This window comes from Capricornis sumatraensis, chromosome 20 (assembly GCF_032405125.1).
Source record: "Capricornis sumatraensis isolate serow.1 chromosome 20, serow.2, whole genome shotgun sequence".
In the NCBI taxonomy this organism is placed as follows: domain Eukaryota; kingdom Metazoa; phylum Chordata; class Mammalia; order Artiodactyla; family Bovidae; genus Capricornis; species Capricornis sumatraensis.
Window position 1 is genome coordinate 35,001,372 of NC_091088.1, and position 11,327 is coordinate 35,012,698.

Consider the following 11,327-nt stretch of genomic DNA (forward strand, 5'->3'; position numbering starts at 1 on the left):
GGTTTCACATTTCAAAAATTATATTGTCTGCGTTTTGAATTAAGTGAAAGAGTTGAGAAAGGTCACTTTTTCTCCCTTATATCTCAAAAATAAACCAACTTTTAATATGTTTCAGATGTAAAACATGAGGTCCACCACAGACATTTATTTCAACAAAGTTATTTAAGATACCCCCTTTCTTAAAGTGCCCAGGAATCAGATGGGTAACTGTGGGCTAACTCTATCTTTATCAAGTAATGGCAAAGATTATAGCTGGGAAAGCCTTTGCATGTTGAATGGAAGAGGTATCATAGAACTGAGTAACTTATAATACTTTGATCTTGAATCCGGTTAGGTCTTGATCTGCTTCTAGTCAGTTGATCTTTTGAAATATGTGGGCTGGGTAGTAAGTTTTTGGTTTCTCTATGATTTTTCTCTTGCTTCTATGTTTCATATATTCTTAATTTGTTTTACAGATCAATCTTTTTTCTTTGGAATAAACCAATGTAGATAAGGGAGCCCACAAGTGAATTAATCCATTTTGGTGCATATTTTGAAGACATCTTCACAGAACATATTGCTCTGAAGTTAGGGTTAAACTGACACTTTCCATTAGGATAATGCAGAGGACGACATTCTCTCAGGAGAAAGTAAGCTCTCTAAGCTTTCCTCTCCCAGGCATCTTTCCTCAGGCACTGAGACTGCAGCCATCCAATATATGGGGACAGGCAGAAAGAAGAGACTTCAAAAGTCAAATATATTTCAACAGCTAATTTTTAGCAAGTCTGGCAGTGAGATCCTTCCATTCTTCTCTCTTCTTTGTGATGTGTGTAGGAGTGAGTAGTTACCATAGTGATTCTGGCTGTGGTCTAGAGAAGTTCTGATGCAAGGCCTCAGTGTTACATATCATGTACATCCCAAAGTCATAGCTGCTTTGTTGAGCAGGGGTTTTCTCTCCCACAATGGCCAGTTTGTTTCCTTTTCTGCCTAAGAAAGCCTCTAGTTTCTCTGCTACCTGCTTTGCATGGAATGAGTTACTACTACCATAAGAATCATAATGAAAAAAGCCATTTTTATTCTGTAGATAAACCAACAAGCTCCACTGGATTCCCTCAGCTGTGTGGTTGGAGTTATCATTAATGGCCAATTATATAACTCTCTTATTGGGTAGATAGATTCAAGGGTTCAAGGAACATGGTGATCTCTGCTGGGTTGCCGGTGCACTTGATGAACTGAGTAACTTCAGGGCTGATGAAGCAGATGTGGTCAAAGCAGTCATGAAATTGACTATTGGCAAAGTACTCAAAGGCAAACCCAATATCATGGGCATTGAGCCAGCCTGGAGGACCCAGTAGTGAGACATCTGATTGCCACAGTAGACTGTCCATGTAACTCAAGACTACTGGGTCCATCTTGTACCAACCAGGGCTGCTCAGAAATTCAAGAAGCTGCTTCGGGCCTCAGCATCCCTACCAGCCTCCAAGCAGTTCTGTACTGGCCGAAAAAGCCCATTTTAATGGAAAAATGTATACGCCTACACATAATCCTGATAAAATGTGCTGTAAATAAATAGAAAGGGTAGATATTTCATTATCAAGACATCCAAGGATGGTTCCATACTCTTTCCTATCTAAGCTACATTAAAAAAGATATATATATATATTTATTTGACGGCTCCAGATCTCTGTTGCAGCAGATCTCCACTGCACACTATTTATTGCAACATGAGAACTCTTAGTTGCGGCATGCGGGATCTAGTTCCCTGACCAGGGGACCCAGACCCACTGCATCAGGAGTGCTGGGAAGTCTCTAAGCTGCATTTCAGAAGTATAGTCACTATTAAGTGGTAAGAGAAATATGAAGTGCTATCTCTGCAACCAGAGCCTCATAGACAAATGCATTGGGAACTTTTAGAAGGTGATGATGACTGAGGTGAGTCAAAAAAGACAATCAGAATTAGTTGGTGGGTAAAGTAGAAATTTGAGTGGAAAGATTAAGCATAATGGTAATGAAGGCAATGTGTACAGTCCATTATTAATAATGGTTAGATTAACAGGACACACCATGGCTGGAGTTAAGAGAGAGGAACTTTGCCTGGTCTGCTAGTGCTTGCAAACCATGAGAAAGAGCTTGTTCTTTGACTTGGGTGTTGTGGAAGTGAAGTTGCTCAGTCATGTCCGACTTTTTGCGACCCCGTGGACTGTAGCCCACCAGGCTCCTCCGTCCATGGGATTCTCCAAGCAAGAATACTGGAGTGGGTTGCCATTTCCTTCTCCATGGGTGGTATGGAACACTGTACCAAATAAAAAGATTTTCAGAAGGTTTGTTGGCCATGGAAATATTAATATACCATGTCATAAATACACACACACCCATACATACACAAAATCTCTGCCCAGTGATTTAAAGATTTTCTAGTCTTATTGAAGTACAAATCATTTCAATATTGATTCACTTCTTAAGGAAAAATAAGACATGCTAAAGAACTTGGGATAAAGCAGAATGCAATTGTTTGGCATGTTCACGGGGAAATGAGAAAGGAAAAGTGAAAGTCGTTCAGTCGTGTCTGACTCTTTGAGACCCCATTCACTAAGTCCATGGAATTCTCCATACCAGAATACTGAAGTGAGTAGCCTTTCCCTTCTCCAGGAGATCTTCCCAACCCAGGGATTGAACCCAGGTCTCCCACATTGCAGGTGGATTCTTTATCAGCTGAGCCACAAGGGAAGCCCAGAGATGGGAAAAGTGAGGCACAGTCAAGATCTGGCCAAAATTCTCCTGAGACGGGACATGATGACAGGTGAACCAGCACAACACATGGATAATGTGTATCTTAATAAGGAATTTTATCACTTGAAGGAGGTGTTTCAGAGGCAGGAGGGGAAATAATCAACAGTTTGCATGGAAGGGTATAACAGAAGTTCAGATTTGAATTATAGAAAGTATGCCCACTCTGGCCCCTGTGAGAAAGTGGAGAATGAGTAGCCTGATAATTGACTTGAAGCAGGAAGTGCTATTGAAAAAATATCTGAGAGGTAATTCCCTGGCAGCCCAGTGGTTAAGACTCCATGCTTTCATTGCTGAGTGCCTGGGTTCAGGCCCGGGTCTGGGAATAAAAATCCTACATGCCTATGGCAGGGCCAAGAAAAAAAAAAAAGTTTATGCCAGGCTAAGGGACCAATATAAAGATCTTGCCTTAATCCAGCTATTGTTCCTCCCTCTCTCACCAAGGGAGAGATATTCTAACGGGAAGCATGCTGTCATATTCTTGATATTACGAAGAAAATGCTTACCGTAGAACTCTGGCAAATGAGGATGAGGAGTATAGTTCAGACTTGAGGCGAAAGGTGGGTTACCATTTCTCTGGATTAAAAGCTAGAGTTAAACTCAATTCTCTGTAGATCTTGAGGTGACTGCATAGGCCATGCACAGGCTGGAGAAAGACAGGAGGGTGTAGAAATAAGGCAGAGGTGTGATGGCTGTGTCTGATCTCAGATAGTATAGGTGAGAGATAGTACAGTGAACAAACAATAAATCAACCAAAACTTATGAAAATTGTGAAGACACATAAAAGCAGAGAGAATAGTGTAATAAATTCCAGTGTACTTAACATGGACCTCAGCAGTTATTAAAATAAGGTAAATAAAATTTCATCTATGCATCAAGCCCTAAATAATTACTATAAGGAAGATCCAGGGCATTCTATCAATGCATCTGTAAGCTCTTCAGTTTGTATATCTGAGAAATAACACCCCCAGCTCCCATTTTATAAGATTTTAATCTTTTAGAATTCTGATCCAAATTAAATAGCCTGGTCCTCAGGATAAGGGTAGGATGTGCCTCTAACTTTCTCCTTGTCTCACCTACATACACACACCTACATACAGGACATCCAGTAACATGTTATCCATGGGGTTTGCTGATTTAGCGTCACCTGAAAGAACTTTAAATCAGTATCCAAGTGTCACGTTCAAACAGTAATGCTGCAAAGAAAAGAAACACAGGAACTTAAATGGAAAAAAAATTTTCAGAATAATTTATAGGGATTTACATAGTAATATTTTACAGGAATGAAAAATTAGCCCCAGTATATTGTCTTAAAATTCAAAACAAAACAAAGCAAATTTTCAGCTCTCAATCCTGTTAGATTTGCTTCAGTCCAATGTCACAAGCAGGATATTGCCTTTCTCACAGCTAGAAAATAAAGTGGATGAGGAGGAGGGGGCAATGGGGAGGCCAGCAGGGGAGTGAAATCTGATGGTCAGATATCAGGCTTGTAGCTGGATTTTATTGATGACAGAGCAAATTTAGACACAAAGCAGCCCCAAATCTCATACCTTTAAGTCTGTTTATGAACAACTTAAACAGTTCAGAGAAGTAATAGACATTTATTATTTTGGCAATTCACATAACTGTTATTGTAGGGATAATAATAGTATTTCTCACAGATGTGTAGTACTTTATAACTTTTTTTCATATTTTAAAACAAATCATTCATGACATTAAATAATGATCAAAAGAATAGCTGCAGCTTGATTACAAAGTTAGAATTTTCAGTATTTTAAATACAGCCTGGTTGTATTTTAGTCATATTCACAGTGTATTTTGGAGGGACTTTAATAACAATGAGGGACAAACCTGTTTTCCTTGCTATCAGCCAGAGTAGATTAACTTTTCTAAGTAAAACAATCTTGTCTGAGAACTCTCGTGTGCCATCTCACTTAAGCCTCACTCGTCCCAATGAGCTGGATTAAAAATCTACCTGCAGATGTAAAACCACTGACCAGGCTGTATAAATATCACATAGCGAGTCTTGCCTTTTCATCTCAATTGAGTTTTCTCTCTTTCTCTCAGTTTGCACTTACTTCTGTGTATCAGTGTTTCCCATATGTCATTTCTTCTGGGGGAATAATCATCCCTCTTTGCCTTAATAAATCCTAGTCATCTTTCAGGTATGGATTGACTTCCATGTCACTTCTTTTGAGAATACTTCCTGGCTTCCTTTCTCTGAGGCTATAAGGTACAAACTTGTCATGCTTTTATAGTGTTGCTGCTGCTGCGTCGCTTCAGTTGTGTCCGACTCTGTGCGACCCCATAGACGGCAGCCCACCAGCCTCCCCTGTCCCTGGGATTCTCCAGGCAAGAGCACTGGAGTGAGGTGCCATTTCCTTCTCCAATGCATGAAAGTGAAAAGTGAAAGTGAAGTCGCTCAGTCGTGTCCAACTCTTAGTGACCCCATGGACTGTAGCCCACCAGGCTCCTCCATCATGGGATTCTCCAGGCAAGAACACTGGAGCGGGTTGCCATTTTCTTCTCCACTGAGCCACCTGGAAATGTTTATGCTATGCTGTGCTTAGTCACTCCGTCATGTCCAACTCTTTGCAACCCCAGGGACTGCAGCCTGCCAGGCTCCTCTCTCCAGGGGGCTTCTCCAGGCAAGAATACTGGAGTGGGTTGCCAAGCCCTCCTCCAGGGGATCTTCCCAATCCAGGGATCGAACCCAGGTCTCCTGCATTGCGGATTCTTTACTGACTGAAACACCAGCAAATCAAACCAGGGTCTCCTGCAATGCAAGTGGATTCTTTACCAGTTGAGAGCCTGGGAATCTTCATATTAAGCAATAAAGTCTTACAATTCTCTTCTAATTAACCATAATGGTTTAATTAACATTACATTTTCTGGGTAAAAATACAGACACTCAGCCAACAGGCTCCTCAAAGATGCCACTTGTTGATACAATTTGCATTGTAATTTGTTTATTCAAATATGTTGTGTTGTTTCCAACCCTATTTATTTCATTTGTATTTTTCATTGCAATTATTTATTGTGTTTCATTGTGTTTATGAAATATTTAATTAGGGTGAGGAAAGGAAGAATTGCCACATTTGTGAAAACAAAATGGAATATTTCATAAAGACACAATAAAGACTGTAGCAAAAAAAAAGAAGTGTTCCTACTTTAGGTGAGCAAGAAACAATATAAGAGCGGGAGAAATTCCAAACAGATACTGCACTTATTTTACAAGAATAAGTTCTCATATCTCTACTAAAATTGAAATCATAAATTGCACAGGATAAATTATATGTGAGAATCATGCAATAAAGGCAAGTTTGAATTCTAATCAATAAGCACATATTCTGAGAAAAAAAAATTCTCTTTATATTGAAAGATTGATGAGTGTAAATATATATGTTTAAGTTAAGTTTTTTAAGTTTTAAATACTGATTTTGATTCCCAGTTTAACCTTGTTTATAGTTATGCTGGCCGTATCATCAATGAAACACTTAGGATTATTCAATTCATAAGAATTTAGCGAAAGGATATTTGCAGAGATGTGAGCCAGTTCACAATGGATAATGAAACATCTAACTCTTGGCAACCAAATAACAGTCCCATTTCTAGACCTAAAGAGGAAAAGGATATAATAAAGTCGTGTTACTAGAACCAGGCATGATCTGGAACCTTGAAAAAGAAGTTGCTTAGAAGAAACTATGACAGTAAGTGAAGGAATATATCCCTTTCTGGAACCGCAACGATAAAGAAAACAGATGAAAAAGAAATACCCTGACTTTTCTCCCTTCTGGCTGTTCTCTCTAACGTATATGTCTCTTTATTTATTTGGCTGCTCTGGGTCTTAGTTGTGGCATGAGGGATCTTTAGTTGTTACAGGTGAGTTCTTCATCACAGCATGTGGGGTCGAGTTCCCTGACCAGGGATCGAACCCAAGCCCCCTGCTTTGGGAGCATGGAGTCTTAGATACTGGACCACCAGGGAAGTCCCTTACTGATGATTCAGAAGAAAGAGAAGTTTCATTTTAAGACTGAATTGACTTAAATGCAAGATCACTATATGACTTGGTGACAAGGCACTGGCTTAAGAGATTGGATTTTGCCCTTCCATTTAGTTTCCACAAACATTGAAACAGTGAGCTGCTAGATTCGGTTCTAATCACTAGAAGCATGTGCTGGATTTGAACCAGTTATTCAGATAGAAGAAGCGCTCTAGCCAAGGCTTTCAGCCGTGTGGTTCCTTCAGTAGAAACATTAACTTAATTAGTTCTCAAGACAACACTACATCTTTTATTGTTCAGCATTTTTTTTTTCCTTTCTTCTTCTACAACTAACTTATTTCACCACATTCACAGAATAGCTCCAAAAAGTAAATTATATACTCTCAACATGCAGTTGATTTATAATCCCTTCCTGGAAGAAAACAACTCATGTAAAACTCAGAATTAGGTATTCCTCTGTTGTTTCTCTCAATTTATTTTATTTTCTCCCTTTTGTCACAGCACTTTGCCTTTTGCATATGTATCTTTGTAAACATTAAGACCTAGAAAAGTACTTTTATGCCTCAGATTAGGTAGAAAGTTAAGAAACATAATAAATATGTTGGGAAAAAAAGTTGGATGAGTTGGGAAACAGATCTTAGTAGATGTAGACTGTTAGAATTTAAAGATATCTTAGACAGTCTTGAGCCAGTTCATTATTTTAAAGTTGCTAAGGACTAAACAGGAGAATTGCTTTGCATATGATAACACAGAACCAGTAAAGAAAATTCATTCTCTCTCTGGAATATTTCAAGATTCTTCCTATTTGGGTTCCTCTGCTTCCAGACCTAATTCTCCGAACATTAACAAAGGTCCTGGGATGGTATTTTGTTTGACAAGATGTTATCTCATGGTAATGTGGAAATTTGAAATTTCAGTCTCAGATTATTGTAATCATCTTTTTCTATACCATCTTTCACTTCATATCTTGCATTATTTGTATACCTTTTTAATTTCTCCAGGAGACTGAATTCCCAGAAAGCAAGAATTATGTTTTAAAGATTTCTATCGCCTGCACAGTGGGCAAAGTACTTAGTACAAGGTGCCAAACACAGCATTTGTGGAAAAAACAAACCACAGAGAAACTTACATCCCTGGTTCTTACCCAAGGATATTTTCACTAGGTTTTTTTCACTGACTTTTTTTGAGCACCTTTCTACAAACCAAATGGTGTTTCATACTACATATTAGAAAGAAAATATCTAAAGCAAATATGAAATAATTTTGTTTCTGTCACTTATGCTGTGCATTATTAAACGAGGAAAATGTTAAAACAATTAGCACATGGAAACCAAAACCTCAACCACATTAGGCTCAAATGCTATTTCCACAAAATTAAATAAGTCAAAATAGTCATGACTTCTTTTCAGTTCCACAGATTAGATCAGGGAGTTCTGACTCCCCTTTGTTCCTCCACATTGTGTTCAGAGCTATAGAAACATGTGTTTACAAATTGTTCTTTTGTATTTTCTACTTATCTAAAACCCCCAGATGGGAGTTTGAGAACAGAATTACAGGAAACCAACTTAATTCTGACAGTTTAGCCTGCTCAGTAGCTTGAAAGGGAAGACTCGACTGCACGAGGGGAAGCAGAGGTTGTTACTGTCAGTGGTAACAGCCCTGGGTAGGTGGATCAAAGAGGGGGAAGACAGACAGAAGCAGACACCCGCACTATGAGATGGGGTAGCAGCGATGGGTGTGGGAAGTCAGGAGCACTGGACACACCTGACTCCAGAAAGTCAGTGTTTGTCACTGAGGGGATGAATGGGAGCAAGTAGGGGTTGGTTGTCAACGGTGTTAGAAACCAAGCTTCTCTACCCAAAATTATGAAACTATCAAGTTCTTAACTGTGACACTAGATTCTGGGTAATGGACTCTATGAAACATTCAGTTTTCCTACAGTATAACTACTTAATTGTCAAACATTTTCATTTATTTATGTCTTTATTTACTGTTCCACGGGGTCTTCCATGCTGCACTCAGGCTTTCTCTAGCTGTGGCAAGTGGGGGCTTCTCTCCAGTTGTGGTACATGGATGTCTCCTTGCTGGGGCTTCTCTTATTGCAGAGCACAGGCTCTAGAACATGCAGCCTTCAGTTGTTCAAGCTCATGGGCTCAGCTGCCCCTTGCCACATGGGATATAATTTCCTGCACAAGGGATCAAACCCATGTCCCCTGCATTCATTTACAAACTCTTAACCACTGGACCACCAGGGAAGTCCCTCAAACTATTTTTTAAATTAATAAGCACACACACACACATTCTTCTGCATACATACAGGCATTTAGCAACATATATCCAGCACTTTTATATGCCTTTCGTGATCCAAAACATGTCACAACTATAAACCTATTTAATCCTCTAAACACTTGCAAGGTAGTTACTATTATAGTTTTAGAGGTGAGGAGACTGAGGCATCCAAGGAGACTGAGGCATATAATTTGGAAATAGCAGAACCAGATTTTGAATCTGAGAAGTCTAGCTCCAGGTTTGCATGGCTGCTTACCATACCAGACTGCCTCTTGTGGCATAATAAAATATTGAGCACATGCTTTGAGCCACAATCTATTGTTACACCAGGGTAACAACAATGAAGCACTCAAAATGCTAGTTATCATGGCGCTTACATTCTGGTGTCCAAGACAAGGATAGATAAGTGAACCAAAGTAAGAAATAATTTCAGATGAAATATCAAAATCAACAGAAAATAAAATACAGTAAATAAGGATGACTTTGAGAATATGGTTTATTTATGAATTGATGCACAGCCATCCATATGAGGAAGAACATTCCAGACAGAGGTAGCAATAGGTACAGAAACCTAGAGGCTTGTTCTAGAAACAGAGAAGAACGTTGTGCCTGGAGTACAAGAAAGAGTAGAAGGAGTTAGTATGGAAAAGGTGTTCATCTAGAGGAACCTATTAATGAGTTAAATAATGTTGCCCATGAACCTGGTAGCGGGGAGATACCAGATGAAAATGCTATTTGCCACTCTCAGCTTTTGCATGAATGCTCACTCTTCATCCTAGCAAGTTCTTTCCAGTGATTAAGATTTTGTATTTATAGAATGCTTATTAGTATAGTTATTTATTTTTTGGCTGGCTTAACCTGTTGTCTGATTTAATATTCTGATATATTATGTGGTGAAAAAAAATTTCTCCCCATCTAAACAGCAATGCCAAGATCAACTTCCAAGTGCAAAACTAAGACAGAGACTCTGAAGTCCGTGTTCCTATCTCCAGATTACTAATTAAAATGAGGGCAGTATCAGTAATGGAATGGAAGAATTAACTATTTGGAGAGAACATAATGGAGTTTTCACTCAGGGAGCATCATTAAATGATTTTATTCTTCAAAAAAAAATACATCTTTATCTGCATAGTTTGTAGGTACTTCTATTTATTTAAATCAGATTAAATTTTTCTGAACAAAATAATTGTTCAGAACAATTACTAAAGAATTAACTTAGTAGTTGAAAGGAGTAATGATTTTAAGTTTTATTAAAATATTCTAATGCATAGTATGACTTTAAAATCTAAGTTGCTCATATTAAACAATCTGCATTCTGTGGTTTGGCTCATTGTAGCCACTAAGGAAGGGATATTCTTCAACTTATGATTTTTCTCATAAAAATGATATTCCATCTCTAGTGAGAAATATGTATTTTATATATTTCATAAAATTCAAGATTCAATATCTTTAAAACAAGGAGGAACAAGGGTAAAAGCCAACTAATACTTTTACAGATGAAGATGATCAATTCTTAACAGTAAAATCCATTTTAGAGAAAGTAATTGAGTTTGGAAAAGCAGTGACCTTTGGGTCAGGAAATTTGAGTTTTAGACTCTGCTTTATAAACTCTACACAATTTAATAATTTTATAATCAGCACATTAAAAATTTTCAACAAAATAATGCTTACTTAAAATTTATCCAAGCAACTTATTAACAGATTTTAAAAATATTCCAACAAGCCATGCTTCATTTTTTCAGACCTGTTTCCCATTAAATTGCAAGTGGCAGAGATCATGCCTATCTTTGTTGAATCCTCAGGTTCTAATACATAGTAGCTACTCAATAAATGTGCTAGTGGTATGTATTAAATAAATATAGAAGTATGAATAGATGAATATGTAAATTAATAAAGACAAAATAAAAACATAAAAAAAACCCTATTTTTAGGAGACATATTAATTAGATTGTAATTGGTCAATAAATAACTCAATAGGTTTTGTTGTCCAAAACATAAGCTATTAGTTTCTGTATTTTCTGTAAGACTTCTAAATGCTACTTAAAAAAAAAAAAAAAACTTTCAAAAAATATGACAAAATTTAACAGTTGAAAAAAAGATTTCTAAATGCTATGTTTAAGATATTTTATCTAAAGATTTAATGATCTAATGAAATGCTTTATATGAAAACATTTTTATAAGCTAAGTAATATGCAGAAATGAGTTGTGTTCAGTTGCTAAGTCTTGTGGAACTCTTGGGAACCACACGGATTGCTGTGTACCAGGCTTC

At 37.7% G+C, this 11,327-nt stretch overlaps 1 pseudogene; it reads right to left on the bottom strand.

The window, feature by feature from the left end:
* Positions 1 to 748: 748 nt before the first annotated feature.
* Positions 749 to 1,421, bottom strand: LOC138096748 (sentrin-specific protease 8-like; annotated as a pseudogene).
* Between the last annotated feature and the right edge of the window lie 9,906 nt (positions 1,422 to 11,327).